General features: G+C 38.1%; 1 protein-coding gene across 2 annotated transcripts in view; it reads right to left on the bottom strand.

Moving 5' to 3' along the window:
- The window catches only part of ncoa3 (nuclear receptor coactivator 3), a 42,212-nt gene that overhangs the window by 11,733 nt on the left and 10,002 nt on the right, over positions 1-20,477 (bottom strand). The window contains exons 2-3 of one of the 2 annotated variants that reach the window (XM_053483886.1): positions 1,934-2,005; positions 1,614-1,662 (exon numbers count right to left, since the gene is read on the bottom strand). The gene's annotated coding sequence lies outside the window, so the exon portion shown is untranslated. The remainder of the gene's footprint in view (positions 1-1,613; positions 1,663-1,933; positions 2,006-20,477) is intronic. The other variant, XM_053483887.1, reaches the window with a different exon arrangement.

The raw sequence follows: 20,477 nt of genomic DNA on the forward strand, positions 1-20,477 counted from the left end.
TCTTCACTTCCCACTGCAGAATCATTCTGACAGCAGCACAAACTCTCTTCCTAATCACCTTTTTGCTATCAGAAAATAATTTCTTTAGTTAAGAAGATTAGATTAAATACACCACACCTTCTACTTTCTCTCACCGAACTTAGAATTTAGGTTAAAAAAAACTATTGTTTAGATTTTTTTGTTGTCTTTTTCCACCTTTCGTTGGAAGTTTAGTTACTGCTTCATAAATTTTCTGTAAATAATTTATACTGGAAATTGGACAGTCTCTGTCTATATCCATTTATCCTTCTCTTGCCATCTACAGTAGTAGCATTCTGTATGCCCTGTGCACAAAATGTCAAGGTGATGTCAATAATTAGTTCTCGTCTCTCTGGCTGAAGACTTGTGATCATTAGGATTAGTTGGTTTAGTTAATGGATGGAACAAATATATGGCTGGATTTCTTACTTTCTGAAGCCGGGGTGTCCACTTTTGCATAAAATGATCTAAAACTAGGGAATTCTCAAATGAATTGGGAACTCCTGTGGCAGATCTCTGTACATGATGTTCAGGAAGCAATCAAGCAGGCAGGGATTAAGTGAGTGACGCCGGACCAAAGCAGACATCTTTCTAGACCCTGTGTCCAGCAGAATGCAGCAGGTTTTGTTCAGTGTTGGGTGTATTCCTGCTGTTATACCCCTATCTCACCTATGCGGTTTGACTATGCGAGGACAGACACGCGAAAAGATGGAAACCTAATCACAGCGCCAAAACTTGCAGTGAATCATGACGAACCGTACTTACGGCCACCGCACGAAACCGCGTAGGTGACATAGGGGTATTAGTAGTTAACAGATTAAGAGCCAAAAATCTTGATGGTCATCATTTTCAAATTTTAAGGTCACTAAAACTTTAGTTTGACCCCCACTGTAGTCTGGCTTTTTATACAAGCGTGTAAAAGAACCAAAAGTATAGGAAGGTTCAGACATTTGACTGGTCCTCAAAAGATAACCTTAATTTTTATGAAAAGTTAGAAAGACAGGCAGGTCAGAAGTTTTGGTTACTGATCAAGTTCTGAGATTAAGACTCTCATACTGGTATAGCGCTAACAAGCTGAATTAATATGGATGCAATTACAACATGCTGAAAGGAACAGTAAGACAAATGAGTGTGTATGCGTGTGTTCATGTGTACGCACGCGTGTGTTGTTAGCATAGCCTTGCCTCGTGAATGACCCCTCTTAGAGTTCAACGGAAACCTCTGAGAACAGGCCATCGGGTCACACACTCTTCCCCTTGGCCTCGCACACATACACACACAGACGCACACCCGCCCTTCCCCTTCCCTTCCACACAAACAGAGCCACGCATTCCTGCATGAGCTCATCATTCCTGAGCCGAACTTCGGGACGAAACGGCGACTTTATGCAGCTCGCTGCAGTGCCTGCCCAGACATGTGCAACACAGCAACGCACACTTTATATCACACAACAAACTCTCAATCGTTGTTCCCCACCCCATCCCCCTTCTCTATCTCTATCTCTCCCTGCATACTGTCTCCTGATCCATCCGTTTTCATCCCGATCCCCGCCCCCTCCTCCTTTTTCTTTTTTCTATTTTTTTCCCCCTCCTCACCTTTGCAGCAGTGGAGAATGATGACATCCACCCCGTTCCACCTCACATCCTGCAAAACACACGCCGAGAGTCACTGGACGGATTCGGTTTCAACAAGAACGGCAGGATAAAACTCTTTTCCAACACAATTATGAGTGCACCTCAGTGCTCGTTTCAGATCCCCTGCTCAGATGATCGATAACGAATTAGTGCATTATATAACCTGTTTCTAGAGTAGCTTTGCTATGACTGAGATCAGCACAAAGCCTGATTCCAGATCAGCACAAAAAATAAAACGATTTACATGATTATAAACAGTGCATCATACTTTTTCACCTCACCTTTGAGTGACAACGTGGAAGCTCCGATTAAAGACCCAGTCACAGAGAGCATCTACGGCTTCAACGAGTCCACTGCAAAAAGATCAAGAAAGAAAAAGAGACATATTATACTACTATATTAATGAATACTCAAAGCACTGAAAGCACAATTTCACATTTCCATCAAATAAATGCACACTTTTAATCTTAGAATTTTTACATTTTCATAATTTGCTAGTAATATTTTATCATTATTTGTAAGTAAGATATATAGATAGATGTAGATATACAGCGGAACTATGCTGTACAAATTTTTGCAAGCAATTTGCATTGGTACACAAAGCATTTTTGAGAAGCAAACGAAAAGTTTGCAAGAAAGTTTGCTAAGACGGTAGGAAGAAGAAAATGGAGCCACTTTTAGTGGAAATTAGGAAAGAAATCATCGCTAAAAAAGCAGCCGGTACCAAGAGCAATCATAAATTAAAGAAAGGTTTAATGTTAATTTCATATTTTACTTAATTATCGCGTCTTTTTTAATGTTGCGTTTGTTTTTATATGCAAAAATATGATTATAGTGTTGGAAATCGGTAATACGGGTAATATTTTTGGGTGGCTAGTACAGAATATCTGTATTTACATTATTTCTTGTGGGAAAATTTGTATCACAATAGGAATTTCCGCCATAAGAACATGCCTCCAGAACGAAATATATTGATGCCGAGGTTTCGCTGTAATTTTAATGTTTGGAGTGACTTTCGAAATTTAAGATCTTCATGAATATGGAATTATTTTCATTTTAAATGCTCTACACAGAACACTGGATTATTTAAAGATATTTTTTTACCCGAAGCAATTATTATAGTAAAAAATAAAATATTAGAAACAGAAAAACTGCATTCTTCTCGACCAGTGAGCCGCTTAAACCCAACGGCAGCAAACTTAGGCTGGTCTTAGAGCATTTGCAAATTGAATACTTCATTTTTATTCATGGATCTTGGCATGAACCAGCTTCCATTTGTCACATGCAAATTTCAGTAATAGTCTTGATTTGCAAAAACAATAAAGAGCGTCACAAAATGGTTAGTGAACCGGTTAGTGTTGGAAAGAAATGCAGTGGTAACAGTGAATAAATGGCAGGGTTATATAATGAAGTGAAACAATTTTTTTTTCCCCTCCATGCCTCACCAGTATAACTGATTCGCTTCCTGCACCTTTTTTTTTTTTTTTTTTTTTTTTACAGAAGTTCGAGTTTGATCCAAGTACAACAGTGTGGTATACAATCATAACCAGGTGTACACGCTCGCTTTGTCAACTGTCAGTATGATAAGGATATCTTAAATCTTAATCTTAGCTAAACATGTCTTAATTTAATGTTTGCAAGGATGCTTTAAACTAAATGGAAAGACTAGCAGTGGAATGTGGTGGCACTGCAGAAGCTCATGGATTAATGTTTTCTATGATTTTGTACACATGTTCAAATATTATTACTGTATATAAAATGTTTTGAATAACTGAATATTAAAACTGCCTGAAACACTCAAGCATATAGAACAATCCTGCAGGAAAGTATGCCAAAGCTGTCAAAACGTCCTTAATAACAATGTAGAACCACTCAGCATTCAGTATACTAATCACCGGCCTGATGATCGGTCATCATCTGCACCTTTTCATGCCCAAGTTACATGTTTTATAGTTGAATGATCCATAAGTCAGTGTGTAGGGCTAAAACGATTCCTCAAGTAACTCGAGTAATTCGATTACAAAAAATGATCGAGGCAAAATCTTCTGCCTCAAAGCCTCTTTAAATTAACTTTAAAAGCTTGCAATATGTTTTTGCGCAATTATTTGTTAACAGCACGCTTCTGAAAAAGTGCGTTTCTGAATGCAAGCCGCCAGCAAACACCAACGAAGAAGAAGCGCTTACATCACCCACAAAGCGGAAGGAGACGCAAACAGTTAGTTGTGTACTAATTTGATGGAGCGTTCTGTTGCGGGCTGCAAAATGGAATGGAGCGATAAAATTATCAGCAAGTCAAGAGATGAAAAAAATCAGCAAGAGAAAACGCTGGGAATTGTCAGGCTTGTAAATGTTGTGCCTGAGCTGTAAATTTTTTAACTTTTAGTTCTGAAAGTTTAGTTGCACTCCTTAGTGTTTTTATAATTATTTATTTTAATGTGTGCCTTAGTTTTTTAATCCTTAAAGTCATTTCAAATACCTTTTTTTTTTTTTTTTGCTTCTGAAAAAAGGCTTCAAAATAAGAATGTATGGCAGTGTTATACACTTAATTCATCTCAGTCAACTTTAATACCCCTATTTCACCTACGCGGTTTCGCACGATGGCCGGAAGTACCATGCATCATGATTCACTGCGAGTTTTGGCGCTGCGATTTAGTTTCCATCTTTCCACGTGAAAAATTAAACTATCTTAAACGAAATTAAAGATTTTTACGATCCTCGCGGAAGCTTGTGGACCTCTCAGAACTTTGCGGAACATCAGCGGGGAATCGCGGCGGCTCACGGTGCCCAACTCCGCATTTCACCACGAGTCAAACCCCATAGATGAGACAGGGGTATAAGCTATTCCCTGTATTGTGAATAATGACAATGTTTACTTTTGATAAAATGCTGTATGCATTTCAAAAATAAAAGTCGATTTTTCTAAAAGGAAAACCAATTAATCTTTGTTTTTCTTATATATTTTACTGTTTAATTAAGCAAAAGTACATTTTATCCGATTACTCGATTAAATTTTTGGTCGAATACTCGATTAACTAAAATATTCAATAGCTACAACCCTAACTGTGTGGCTCATCAAACATAAAACATTCCCCTGAAACGGGTCAAGTACAGTGACTTAAGTGAAAATGAGGGGTAAAAAAGTCCTTCAGGAAGCCTAGACAACTATTCCTCAAGACTACATAAAAGATTGTCTCTTTGGAAGCAAAAAATATAAAGAAATGAGGGGTGGCTCACGACCTTTGCATGGCATGGTATTTATTACAAACATTATCCTAGTTAGCTAGCTAACAGATCCACTAGCCTAGCATACAAGTTCAAGGGCCTTAAATTTACATGTTCCACGTCACCCTCTTATCTCCTATGTGTTCAGTCCCAAGCTTTGTGTAGTCATGATGTGAGCTGAAACTCATTCTCACCTAACCAGTTTGCAGCAGTACCGAGAAAACCTGTCCTAAATGTGAAAAAATATAAATACAAATAAATGCCAAGGTAACAAAACTGACCCAAAGACTAAAGCGTGAAACTCATTCTCACCAAACCAGTTTGCACCAATACTGAAAAAATCTGCCCTAAATGTAAGAAGAAAAAAAATGAATAGGAATAAATGCCATGGTAAAAAAAAGAATTACTACACCGTAACGTGGTGTAAAATTTATTACTCTATCTACAAATTCTAAATAAACTGGATTTATATTCAACCCTGCAACAAACCTTCCACAATCTCTAGTGCCTGTCATTTAGGATTGATATATAAAAAAAAGAAATTAAAATACCACTTTTAATTTTTTATGAAACAGTTTCAGTTTGTGCAGCTGCATTTCTTGGGAGAATTATCTAGAACGGCCGAAACAGGAAGGAGTAAAAGCAGGCATCCTGTTTGTGTCCTCTTCACACTCGCTGCTCACACACGCATACACACCTTGGCGTCATCGCTTCCTTCTTCTATTAAAAGCGTGCGAGCTACGTAGACAGCCGCGTTCACATACTGAGCTGCACGACTGTCTGATGCCGTCTGGTTCATGTTACTCTCCCTCTAGTCTGCTTCTGCTTACTCACAAACCACTCGATGTCATGACGACTTACAAAATTTTAAGAGCTTTGTTTCAGTAGTGACCGAGCTGTGACGTGCCCAGGGTACGGTCTGCGTTACCTCAGTTTACGTCCTCGTTTCCTATCGTTCCGCTGTCCCATACTGAGCGTACCTGCATTATTTATGGAGCTGCTTCCTGTCATTATGCTAACACACGCAGCCCTAGATGCCTGAGGGAGCTTCCGGGAGCAGATTGCTGCTGCACTCCGACAGGCCACGCGCAGCCAGAACACTGAGCTAAAGCCTGGGCTCCAATACTGAGGAGACATGACCTAAAATGCACTTACCGAAATGCGTACGCAAATATGGACAAAATATTTAAATAAAGTGTGCGTGGCTGGTGTATGTACTTCTCAGGAATATGTAGGGCAAAAAACAAAACAAAAAAAAACTAATCTCATTTCTCTTGCAGACAAGGTGTGAAAGTACTGATACAGTTATTTAAATATTAATTTTAAATAAATGAGAAACAGGAGGAGAAGAAACGTTGGTGGCTTTTTTTGATTGGCATCAATATAATAAACTGTTTAAAGCCCAGAAAGTGATTAAACTAGCCTAAAATAGAAATAAAAAGGACCTTTAAAAAAACAAAACAAAACTAGATGTATAAATATACATTATGATGTTAATCGAAGCCATCATGTAATTATACTGTCATAAACATAAGCTGAGTTAGCTGTCTAGCTTGTCTAGCTCCCAAAAAAGGCAATTTGTGTAGCTGCTCCTGTCGAGGGGTTGCCACAGCAACCATCCGTGCCGGCACACAATTTGGCACAGGTTTTACGCTGGATCCCCGGAAACCTCTGATTTTACCTGGGCTTGGGACCCCAGTGGCCGGAGTTTAAAACTGGGCCTTCTGCATGGCGGGTGAGAAACCTACCCAAGTACGTTAGCTGTCTAGCTTACTTTACTTAAAAGCCAAGGACCTGGATATTATAATTTTTCCCCCCCTGATTTTTCTCCCTAATCGAGTCGTGTCCAATTCCTCCCCGTCACTAGGGGGCTCCCACATTAAGGCTACTACTACCACTCAGTCAGGAGAAACTTAGACTATCATGTGTTTCCTCTGAACCACGTGACGCCAGCCGACCGCATCTTTTCGAACTGCTCGCTCATCTCTCCCCTCCGACCCCGCCCCTCTGAGGGAGCTCGGCCAATCAGCTCTCTCTAGACCTCCGGCTGCGAGAGGTTACAGCATCACCCGGGAACCGAACCAGCGATCTCCAGATGATAGGGTGAGCACTTTACCGCTGCACCACTCGGGGGGTCCAGGACCTGGATATTATTGGCGTTAAAAAAAAAGACTATTTATTTGTTTATTTTAAATGAAGTAATTCGAAATTTTGAATCATAATTGGATTATAGCACTCATGTGTCAGAAGTGGACACTACTTACATAAAACAATTAAAATGACAGGACATACAGATTAGATTTTTTTCTAATTAGGTCACTGTGCATTAGTGTTAACGTGTGTTCTTAACAGTTCACCTTTCATAGGTTTTGCTGTACTATTTAGTCATTTGCAGACTGCTGCTAGCTTGGTGTTAACACCTAAGTGTAAAAAGGAGGTTGTGTAAATAATGTAATCATAAGAGGAAAGATGCGTTAAGCAAACTTGATATGAATTTGCCTTTTCACAGATTGAGTGTGTGGAAATTTTATAAAACCATCAACATGTAACTGCTTTATACTCCCAGTTACATCTGCACTGACGCCTTCCCCAGTTAGCAAATGATGCTATTGCAACCTTGTTGAGAAACCACGGTTTTGTTTGTTGATATTATCTAAACGATTTAGCTGTTGCTTAAGATTTTTTTTTAAATATTGTGCATTCAGTTAAACTGCATATCAGGCATGATTTGGCCAAGCCTTGGTGCTTTTGTTTATCAAAGCTCTAGAGCTGTGCGATTGAATAATTTATGCAATTTAATCCATTAATTGAACCGATGAGATGTTTTTTCAATTCAGAATCAACTTACACGTTTTAAATTGCTATTCAGGTAGACGTAAAAATGTTACATTGTTACAAAATTGAAAATGACAAATTCCCTAAAAATGCATTACTTTACATAAAACACTATATACAGTATCACTGTACAACACGCTTCTGCAGAAGTTCAGCAGGAAATTGAATCCGCTTGCATTCTTCCACAAATCAAAAGGATACCCATGATTCACAGCTAGATTCAACAGTCACAGTCACTTGAGGAACGGTCCGGAATACAAAACACCAGTTGATCAGAAATCCACGAGAAGTTCACCAGTCAAAAGTCACATTTGTGAGTTTTAGGGCCACTTTAAATAAGTGCATGTTCGAAGCATGTGCTTAACATGCATACTGTTAAACTTACGATAAAGTAGAGAACAAATAAGAACCAAAAACATGTGTCATAAAACATTGATTTTAGAGTTTTTATCAAAAGGGTAAAAGTTAGCAAACTACTCATGTCTGCTCTGTATGACCGCATGAGACTAATGCGCTATTACAAACCATCGTGCTTAGTATTACTGTCGTATGGTGTAAATCATACATCAGCTATACTGAATATTAACATGAGCAGCACATGCGTACCACATGTGAGGCCTCGTTCTTGTAAAGAGACATGAAGAGTGAATAATTCAAAGTGAGAGGAATCAGATGGAGGGGGGAAAAAAGACGGGGAAAATGTTTGTATCGCCGTGTGTGTGTGTGTGTGTGTGTGTGTGTGTGTGTGTGTCCTGCTGTGGTGTGGAGTAGTGGCTCATTGAGGCCCAGAATAACTGGGACATTCTGGCAGAGCCTGAAATACTGCATGAAATGTGAGCTGAGGCACACTCTCTGAACAACAAACATCTCACACACTTATACACACACACTCAACATGCATGCACGCGCATGCATACATGCACATACATACACGCTCACAAAAACTACCATCCTAGGGCAAAAACTTCTGGAAACAATGTTCCGTCTTTTTCCGTCTCAAACAAATCGGACAGCGCGATAAACAAAGGGTTGAAAAATAGGACGGAGTTTGGCACAGACATTGGATACCTCATCAAATTTCACTCTGTCATCTCTCGTCAAAAAAAAAGGGACAATGGAAGGTGAGGGGGGGGATGATTGAAGCAGGTAATGAAAAAAAGACAACCGATAATACTACTGACACGCCAACATGTGCCAAGCATGTGTGTGCAGGAGTAGCTTGTAAAATGGCTCCACTACTGAAATTACAGGACAAACACACATACATAACTTCCAAACTTGAACTGGCGGTGGAGTGTGCAGAAAAGGTTTAACTTCAACGAAATGATTCCATGAAATTAACTACTGTGACTCTATAATAACTTTTTTTTCCCTTCTGTGCTCGGGGCTTTTCTAAAAGACTTTGATAATAAGGACACATAAAACGAATAGTAATACCATGGGAAATGTAAAAGGCTAAAATACGGGTATATAGTTAAAATAGCGTATTATTCTTTAAAACATTGATTTGCTAACCACATTCTCTTGGAAGGTTTACCAAAAAAAAATATTTCTGTCACTCAGTCTTGACAGTCTCATTTTGTTTACTTGCACCGAGTTGACATCCCTCTACATACTAGTGTTTAACATAAACGGTGACAGGAACAAACTTGTTTTCTCAACGTTCTGCAAAATTACTTGTAGCTATGGAGGAAAAAACAAATATGAGGGGTGTTCAAGTTAAACCAGGACTTTTGATTGCATGGAATAACAGAACTTAGTCCACTGAAGCCATGATTGAACTGCCTGCTTTACATCTAAAACGCTGGCCTCCCAGGAACTCCTGCAATGGCCCAGACATGTGGAAATCTTTAAAGACGCCCCAGCAAAGTTTCTGTAATGTTTAAGTGGTGTTGATGAATGATTGTGTGTACTTTACAGTCTCTTCCATAAGTTAGCAACAAGTTATTCATCGATTTTCAATGATCAAATGTTCCACTTGCTAAATCTTTAAAACGCTCGCTTAAGGTGTTTCAAGTCCTCTTTAAATGTTGATCAGTTTTACGCCTTCATTCACAAGGCATGTCATCACAAGTTTGACTTTAACGCCCCTCATAGATAGTGTTTTTCCCAATAATCAATGTTTTACGCCTTACATGAACATTTTTAATTAAAAAAATAATAATTATATATATATATATATATATATATATATATATATATATATATATATATATATATATTACACCCTCGAGGCCACAGTTGCTATTCTTTTACCTACTTTTATTTTAAATTCATAGTTACCTTTTAGAAATGATAAATGCATTTTAAAATACTACACAGCTAACTTTTGAATACTGTTTATATTAACCTAGAATTAAACATTTACTACAGACAAAGCAAACATTAGCGGGTGTTACACTCACGCTTTCGACTCAAGCCTCAAATAATAACGACAGATCATAAAGTTCCATCATCACAATCCATCATTCTATAATCAGATGCCATTTCAGACTCTACCTACCGAGCTACAGCTCAACAGAGATTACGCACAATGGTGACATTGAGCACATAACCAGTACGCCAAGCCTTTCTTTTTCATGATGGATGAGAAGGATGATGCGTTTCAAAAGCAGCAAGTGGTGATATTGAAAATATATATATATATATTCTTAACATAGATTCTAAAAAAAAAAAAAAAGAAAGAAAGAAAAGAAAAATCTAAACTGAATTAAACTTTGGGGTGCCTACAGATTCACTCCTCTAATTTCTAGTTAAAGTGACTGCAATATGTTGTGCGATATATTAAAAAACAGAACGGTGAATCCCTGATGTGACAGTGATACAGACTGGCCTGTGTTATACTGCAAACTTATTTTCAGTTGTTCGATCAGGTGAATGTGGTGATTCTTCAAAAGCAGTAGACAGCCATGTGGAGGGTCTGAGTCTGATAGGATTTCTTATACCAAAAATACATCGATGTAGTTGGCTTATTTGCATATTGCAGCTGTGATACAAATCCTGCAAAAGACCAATAAAACCCTCAGGCGGTTGGTGTTAAAGGAAAATAATCATGCATGGGTTGGGGGGGTTGGGGTAAATGTACCTAAACAGGATGTGCTTTTTGTCTGTTTGTAGTCATGCTCCATGTTGTGACATGCTCAGTGTCCACTAAATAATTTAGCTCGTGTTACTGCTTATAACATCTATAAAGAGCTGTTCTGTCATCAGCCTATCATCGTTTTTCTTTTATTAAGTTAATTACATTAAAAAAATAAAATTAAGCAGGAAACATTAGAGACAGGAAAATGGAAATTAATGTTAACACTGTACCTTGGAAAGGCCCGTATTTAACAAGTCAACACAGGTCTCAGAGATTCCCAGTGTGTTTGTTAATGCTCCAACCAATAAAACCCATCAATCAATGCATTTTTATACCAAATAACAAAAATTCTTTTTTATTTTAACTCCCTTTATTTTTCTCCTTTTCCAAACATACCATTTCAGTGTCTTTGTAACTGACCTACCATTGAGACACATCAGCAACAAGCTGAGCTGAGCAACAAGCAGAGGCAGGGGTTTCTTCTATGAGGTCACAGAAGGGGGAAAATCTAATTGGCTTTTATAAGCGCTTTCCGAAACAAAACAAACACAAGCCTAACAATTACTAAGAAATAACTTTTGCCCAATAGGTCCCCTTTAAAACACTGACACTGGATTCCCTTTCTATAAACACTGAATAAACCTCACTTCACACAAAACTGCACCATATGAACCATTACATTTTTGTCCACATCTTGTCCTCTAGACAAGTCCTTGTACATTTGGTTACCATAGCAACGATAACGCATCAACCCGAGAGCATTAACATAAGCCTGTTTTTATTATTATTTTTTATTTGCTTTGTAGGCTGTTGTGAGAGCTGCTGTTGTAGGGAATAAAGTCACCAGATCATTGATTGGATTCTGACTAACCAGAGTTGAGTATCAGCTTTGCGCAATGCACTGAGCTCACTCAGACGCGTGTCTGCAATTTAGTGAGGAAAACTGTAGAAAAAAAAATGCACCTTAGCGGCCAGAGGTCTACATCTGGAGAGGAAGAAAGAGGAGGTAAACATTTTACATCCTTTTTTTTCCCCCTGTACTGATTGGTCCTGCATAAAAAGCAAGTTAGAACAACCCCCTTTTCTCTCTCTCTCCTCCTCTCCTTCACCCTCCCTATTGAAAAGCCACATGCTGGTTCCTCCTCCCACCATCTCCTAGCCAAGCTAAAACTGCAGACTGCAAGTTTAAAAAAAAAAAAAAAAAAAGCAAGGAGAAAGAGAGCGTTAGTGAGAACGAGAGAAGCAACCTCTGGCATCATCACCTCTGCATGAGAGAGAGGGAGTAATAGACAGATAAAGAGATGGAAGGAGAAGAAAAGGAGGGGGGAGTCAAAAGGCAAGAGTCTATTTTATGCAGATTCATTCATTAATCTATGACAGAGCCTGCTTTCATCAGGCTGACAGGAGAAAGAAGCGAGAGAGAGAGAGAGGGTGAGGGAATGGGAGAAGGCAGAAGAGAAAAGGGCAGAGAGACGAAAAAAGAAAGAGAGAAAGCGGAAAGAAGGGGGGGTGAGAGAGAGGGGAATGATGCATTCAAAAAGAGCAAGCTTACCGCCTTGCTTCAGTTTTGCCCAGTAAGCTAATGTAGCATTACCTCTTTTACACACACACACACGTTGGCAAGCAAATGGAAAAGGCAGAGGGTGGGCCTCATTTTCCTCATAAAAAGCCCATTTTAAGAGCTTTGCTTCACTCGGAAAAACATCCATGGCTTTTTGAACCCATTCAGGGTGAGAGAGAGAGATAGAGAGAGAAGGAGAGAGAAGGTGAAGGGGGGTGAGAACGGCACAGAAGGTATAGCGTGAACTAAAAACACTGCATTTCTTCCCTCTCTTGCTCTTTTTTCTTTTTCTTTCCATAGAGTCAATGTTGACGGCTCCGGTGCTGAAAGGTTCTTATTCATTTCAGAGAGCAGTTGTGTCGATTCCTCGCTCTCTCCTCCCCTTCTTACCCTCCCACTCTGTCCTTCTCTCTCTCCCTCTCTCTTGCAGGGAGCGTGGCCTCGGCTCCTCGCTGGCGCTGGGCGTTCCTGCATGCCTCCTGCAGGGTCAAAAGTTTACCGTGGTTTTAATTTCACCTTTCCTCAGCCAATAGCAGCGAGGCGGCCAACCTTTGACCCCTTGCAAAAGAATTCGACTGGCAGGAAGAGTGCGCTCGATCTCCCTCCTTCGCAAAACCCTCCCACCCACCGCTGTCTTTACCTTTTCTTTTAGCACTTTGTTTTTTTCCCTTGCTCAAGGTCACATTTTGTTTTGAAGCAACTAGAAAGGGAGGGACGGAAAAAGAAAAACAACAAAAAAAAAAAAACACTGCATTCACCACATGACTGCAACTTATTTGTTGCTTTATGACAGAATAAAATTGCGATTTATTTACTGAGCCCTGTGACTAAGATATGATTTATGATAAACGGACATCTTACACTGATAGCATAATGTAACTTTTCCATATACGTTTTTAATCATGATTTTTGGGGGGGGAAGAGACCTGCAACCCTAAGATCATATTCATCTTATTCCCTGTTGGGGTTTGTTTTCTTATCTCTTTCAGCAGCTGCTCCAGCGTGGGCCCCGACCATGTGCTTTCGAGCTCTTTATCTTCCCTATTCACAAATCGAATTATATAGTTTTCATAGCGAAGTGAGTCGAATGCCCTTCGCTGACCCTATGGGAGTGACCTCAGCCCGTAACCTCCCCCTCTGTCCTTGAGCTCGAATGCAGGCTAACACTATTAAAAGCGTGTTTAAATGACTTATGAACGCTGAGCGAGCAGAAGGGTCGGAGGAGCAGGAGCCCTCGGGAACCCAAGTGACAGATCCACAGCCTCCGAACACACGGCCTACGGTGACTAACAATCAACTGAATCGAGTTTACACCACCAATATGGTCGGAAATTCTTTAAACGGTTTCTTTGAACCTTTTAAGGGTGCATTTAGTTCCTGCTTGGAAATTAATTGAGCCATGAGGAAGCAGTCAGCTGGCACAAAGCTATGCAAAGTGCACCTCTAGAAACCAGTGGGGAATTTGTAATTCTCTTATCATATGGCCGTAATGTGTTCGAGCAGAAGGGGTTAAGTAAAGGTTAACACGCTGTACTGATCATGTGTGCGCATACACGCAAACTGCTGCTGTGTAACTCGCCATATTATTTCATAACACTGGACAACTAACTGTACACTAACGGTTGTAACTGCAAAGGATTTATAATATCTAAAAACAGCTGACAATTCATTTTAATAAATCAGATCATGCCAAAGGAATTTCTTCCCATTGTGTATTATTATCGGGCATTTCCGTAATGTTACCACAACACAAACTATATATATATATATATATATATATATATATATATATATATATATATATAAATAAATAAAGATCCCAGAGTTTGGAGGAAAAGTGCACACACACATATATATATATATATGGTGCTGCGCAAGATTTCTGAGCCACCCCTTGTTTCTTCATATTTTGCTTCCAGAGAGCCAAACTTTCATGTATTTTTAATGTAGTCTTGAAGAATAGTTCTCCAGGCATCCTAAAGGACTTCAAACAAAACTAAAAATAAAAAATTAAATCACATCTAGCTAAAGGCATGAACCAGGGAGAAACAGGTGCAGATTTTGACAGATGATCAGGCCAGCGATTAGTCTTTTGCACAGCATTGTAGTTCTATCTATTTACTATTTACTATGATGTAATAGTGGACCTTGTAATATTAAATTATATAAAAAAAAAAAAAAAAGAAGAAAAAAAAAAAAAAAAAAGAGTTATTTTCTTTGGGAATTAAATTTATAAATTAAACGCATAATACTGATTCACAACATGAAAATTTAAATATTTTAAAAGCTTTTTCTCAAAATATTAGAATTTTTTTATTTTGAGTCCATAAATTATTGAAAACATCTATAAATACATGTACAGTATAAATACCTACACCAGCCTAGTTCAGTATGCACATAATAAAGACTGCTGACTTGACAGTTGTCCAGATGATTGTAACGGACCCTCTCCACTAGGAGGGTAAGACACAAAAGGTGGTGAAGAAAGAAAGTTGAACGGAAGGAAAAAGTGTGGTATGAAAAAGTGCACGAGCAACAGGGATGACTGCAGCCTTAAGAAAAGTGTCAAGGAACACCAAATTCAAGACCTTGGGAGAGCTTCACAAGGGGTGGAGTGAGGCTGGAGTGCATCAAGAGCCACCAGTTGACTAAAACTGTTGTGTTCCTAGTAACTACCCACTCGTAAACTAAAGACAACATCAGAAGCATTTTACCAGGGCTAAGGAGGAAAATAACTGTTGCTGAGTAATGCAAATTGCTCTTTTCAGATGAAAGTAATTTTTGCATTTGGAAATCCAGGTCCCAGAGTTTGGAGAAAAAGTGCAGAGACACATAATGCAAAATAATTTGGTATGTCATGTCATCTTCAAGTGTTAGTCTATTGTGTTTTATCAAGACCAAAGTCAATGCAGTCATCTACATGGAGCCTTCAGAGCGCTTTGTGCTTTCATCTACTATAATTTTATACCTTAATTTGAACCTGCACACAGTGCCAAAAATACCACTAACTGGTTTGTAGGCCATGATATGATTGTGTGTGATTGGCCAGCCAACTCGCTTGACCTGGTTCTCTATGGGATATTGTTAAGATCGTCAGCCCAATAATACAGGCTGCTATCAAAGCAACCTGGACTTTAATAATGCCTCAGCTGTGCCACAGGTTAATCTTTGTGCCATGCTGCATGTATGAAGCAATCGAGCCAAAGCAGCCCCGGATAAAAATTAAGTACATAAATTGACAAAATTTTTCAGACTTCCTGTATTGTAAATCATTTTTGATTGATCATAAGAAATATTTTAATATTTTGAGTTAATGGATTTTTTGGTTTTATGAGCTGTAAGCCATCATCAAAATCAATGAAATGGAAAGAAAAAAAAAAAAGACATGAAATATTTAATTTAACAAAATAATGGATCTAAAATGTATGAGATTTTACCTTTTAAATTAATTCAAAAAGGAAAATGTTTTTATGATCTTATGATAAAGCTCAGTAAACAGTAAGTAATGAAACAAAGTCAGTATTTGGTGTGACCATACTTTAAGGACGCTTCAGGTAGAATTTGTGCGGTTTTATATAAAATTAGTAACAAGCAATTAGCAAAAAAAATTTTTTACTGAGCATCCTGTAGAACCACCCACAGTTCTTCTGAGGACTTTGACTGTTGCACTTGCATCTTTTTTGCATGCAAAATAGCAGCTTTCATTTACCTTTTTTGTGTAAAAAAAAAATGTGGTTGCTTATAATAGGTCGCTTTCTTTTCTGGCATACATTTTTTTTCTTCAACTTTTAATTTTGTTATGCAATACTGATGTTTGAAAATCAGACTCAATAAGTCCTAAAAAAAAGTTTAAGTTTTACTAAAAAACACAGGTTATATATATCTTTATACATTATAAAAGTGCATTAACTTTGAGCCAACTAATGACACTCATTTTTTTTTTTTACATATTATTTCTGTTTTAGAGTTATTTCACATATAAATGTTACAACATCTAATATTGTACTGTGCTACACTATACAACTTCTTAGTCTTGAGACAATGAAAATAGATCTCTGATCAAATACATAAAGTACATTGAAATAATATCTAGTCAAGCAAAACATTCTCAGTATACATTTTGAGATCTCACTGAAATGATCATATGCTGATTTGACCTATTTACAGAGGTTTCTAAACAAATTTATCGACATGTACTACAAATAGCTAAAATAAAGCTTCATCTGAACCTTGTCCAGTGACTGGGCTTTTTCCTTAACGCCCATACTGCGAGTTGCATAACGGCATGTTTTGTTCGAGTTCGCAGAAAAACGGCAGAGCTTTCCGGAGCTAACAGGAGCTGTGACGTGACAGCCACCACTCAGCACAATCTGCCAAGATAATGAGACGGGTTAAAGGCCGAGTGGATTTGTTGGGCTTTTTTTTCTGCTCTTCTTCAAGATAACCCCTGACCTGTGGTGGAGACACACGCTGCTGACAGTGCGGGGTTGGACGCCCGCTGAAGTGAGCTGTGGCGCTGTTTGGTTAGATAGCAGATCGAGACAAGCCCAGGTGAAGGGTCGGGAGGTCAGTTGCCACCGTTGCGGACCTCGCTTTTGTTCTGGCTTTAAATGGATCACTTTTGTAACAAAGAAAGGGTCCTGAGATGATGAGTGAAGAGGAACTTTATTGAGAATGTAAACACCAATTAGGCATGTGCTGTTGAGTTACGTGACGTACAGCAATAGTGTTAGTTTATAGGTGATTTTTTACATTTTTCTTTGCATGCAAATATCCTTTGTATGAAATAAATCTGATTTCCCTAATGAGTTAATTTATTTGTATTAAATAAAAAGCGATTTAAAATCTTAACACAGCTTTATAGTCTTTTATACTGACTTGGCTATACAGATCATTAACAAAGGATGCTTAGTTATTTACAACCTAGACAACTTGTGACTAAACCGCCTAACTAAATATCTACTTAAGAACTAAAAAATATACAAATACAGAAGGTTGCCTCAGCGTTTCTCATCTAACAAAAAGTGTTCTATTAATCCTGAATTTTGTTGAAGAATATAAAAACACCCATGCGTTAAGGTTTAAAGCAAATATACTATTAAACTGGTCACTGTTCGACAATATCAATTGTTTTACGAATTAAAAAAAAAAAAAATCCATTTTAAAATTGAATTATGGATATTTCATGAAAAATGTCAACATAAATCTTTAACAATTTGCCATATTCATTCCACACTACCCACACATACAATATATGCTTAATTTCAGTATATGAACACCGAGTTTGGATGAGAATTTTTGATTAAATTTTTTAAATAAAAATACTCGTTTTTTTTTGTGTAATATTTTAAACCTACGGAAAAAGCCAAGATGTGTTCTTATCTAAGCAGAAAAGCTAATAAGTGCCAGAGTTAACTGATGCCACGAACACAGTGTACCAGACATGAAGTATAACAGAGTACAAAATCCATGATGCTTTTTGGTTAAACTGCTTCTGAAAACTAAAATGGTCTGCCAATGTGCTGTATATTATAAATACAGTAGTTAAAACTATATAATAATATACCTGACTAGTGCCCATCAATCAATTACATAAAAACCAAAAATTGCAATATGGACCTGTACGATTATTAAACATTGCAATTAAATTGCAAGAGACAAAGCACTTTATTACTGGTAATACAGGCATAATCAGTTATTTATATAAAGCTTGCCTTTGTAAGTTTCATTGCTTGTAAGCATAAATAAATGTTTAAATATGATACATATATAAAAAACTGCACATTTAATAGTTGCATATCGCAGTTTAAATCGCAATCGCTGTGCATATCAAAATAATCGCAATGTGGTTTTTTTTTTTTTTTTTTACTCACAATACCTTATACCCAACCTTGGAGGTCACCACACATTTCAATATAATTCTCAATACCAACAACAGATCCCCAAGACCCAAAATAATGACTTTGTTATAGGGTATGTCTGGAAAGAAGACTATATGCTCAGCCTGAACATCTTTATGTCAGCTTGATTAAAGCAATATGAACAAGTTGCCTACAAATGCAGCATTTCAACTCAAAATCTGTTGATATGCAGACTGGGCCACGTACTTTTTTTCTTCCTTTTATTTTCAGGCTGTTTAATGTTACATATGCCTGCTTTATACCGTGCCAGAATACAACTGCACCCCGTACTAGGCCAGATTTCACCTTTGTAATGCTAATGTTTTGTACACAAGTACAACAGAGTAAGCACACGCTCCGATACAGTAGGTGGCAGTACTAACTTATTTGCTTTGCAAGCTGCCAATACACAGCTTGCAAAGCGAAAAGAAGAAAAGTACAACAGAGTCTGTCTTTGCATCATGCCTACTATTATTTATATCTTAAGACAATGACAAGAATGACTTTTTTGTCTACTGTAGTACTTTATCAGCTACGGCCGTGCTGTTCAGAGGAGAAGATTGAGTGTGGCGTGCATGAGGTAGACTTCCGAGGTTAGTTTTCAGACTTCATTTAAGCAATGCCTGATTACACATGAACTGTCCTCAGGACTGCCTTCTCGAGGGGTACAGTATAGTGTTTACACACCTTAATTGAGCTATATAATACCTAGTTTGTTCCAGGAACAACTTCTACACCCTCACCAGCGTTCACATTATTTTTGGAGTGGCAATATGCATCTACTTGCTTTGTGAGCCGCCATTAAACATAAGAAAAGAAAACAACAAGATAGGGACATTTCGCGCTATGCATAATATAATTGATATTTTAGAAAAAATGTCAAGAGCAAAAAGTCTTGTGTGATTTCCTACTGTATCAGCTATGGCTATGTAGGTCAAGAGATGAGATAGATGCGTGCTACGCTTACAAGGAGATTTTGGAGGAGACAGGCGGCACTGACGACGTCGTGTCCACCTCCGTGTTCAGGTACGATTGGCTTCTATATCTGACTCAATCCATGGCTTGGAGACCAACTTTTCCAGAGGACTCACAGGCACAATGCACAGAAACGCACTGTGGGGTCCAGTGTTCTTGGAAACGATCCTGGGAGCCCTAATGTGAAAGCTCCCTAAGTAGTCCAGAAAATTTTACAACCGTTTCTGTATCGCTGATTTTCTTGCAGTCATGCTTGTACACTGATAAATAGCAAAATCACTCATAAGTGACCATGCAAGTTCATGGCAGAGCTTAGTCACCTTCACTGTGTAACAAAACTTCTGTAAGAGCCAAAGTTCACCCAGAGTTTACAATATGACATTTAAAAGGTGAAAAAGTGCCTCCTAAGCAGAGCGCACACTAAATCTGTCAATTAAGTAATTGTGTTTTGGAAAACCTTCTGAGAATGAACTTACAAATACATGTATTCATGCAATTTGCTGAATGAGAGACAATTTAATTTTAGTTGCTTTTTTTTAATAGAAAAAAATTGACGCTTTAGTTATATACAATGCTGATTTGGTCAAAAAACAAACTTTTTACTTAATCCCTTTATCAATATATTTTCCGACAAGGTACATAGAACAGGCTGTGATGTTTTTAAGTACTCAACATGCTTTGTGTCATGAACATACCTTACATTAAACACATCAAAGAGCAACATATAACATTATGTACATCAAGGTGATTTTAAATACGCCGTGCTACATTCTCTCATTATCTCAAAGAGAGCATGATAGTTACTCTCATGAACCAGACGCCTGAAAATCTGCGAGGCTGTCTGGATGTTAATTGCACTCAAAAATCTCTTCAGTGGGTTGGCAACAAAAAGTCCCGCCTTAACTCTTCTTAGAACCATTTTTGAAACACATAGGCATTCTATTGAAATCCCCACCTTGTTTTTTTCTTAATTACACTTCTAGGAACTACAACTGCTGGAAAGAGACCAACACTCCTACAGAAGGAGACCTATAATCCTCCACAATTTCTGATCATCTGGAAATCGAGACTCGGTAATGTTTAGCCTATATATCTTCTGACATTTTATTTTGTGCCACGGCGTTTCGATTAGACAGGAATTCAGAAGGAGTAGGCAGATCTCAGTACTTCCTTCCTTTTAATTAAAGAATCGCGGAGTGCAGTGCACCGTCTGCCTCGCTCACTCGCTGCCTTGACAACAGACCACACAC

Source organism: Clarias gariepinus, chromosome 23 (genome assembly GCF_024256425.1).
Source record: "Clarias gariepinus isolate MV-2021 ecotype Netherlands chromosome 23, CGAR_prim_01v2, whole genome shotgun sequence".
Classification (NCBI taxonomy): Eukaryota; Metazoa; Chordata; class Actinopteri; order Siluriformes; family Clariidae; genus Clarias; species Clarias gariepinus.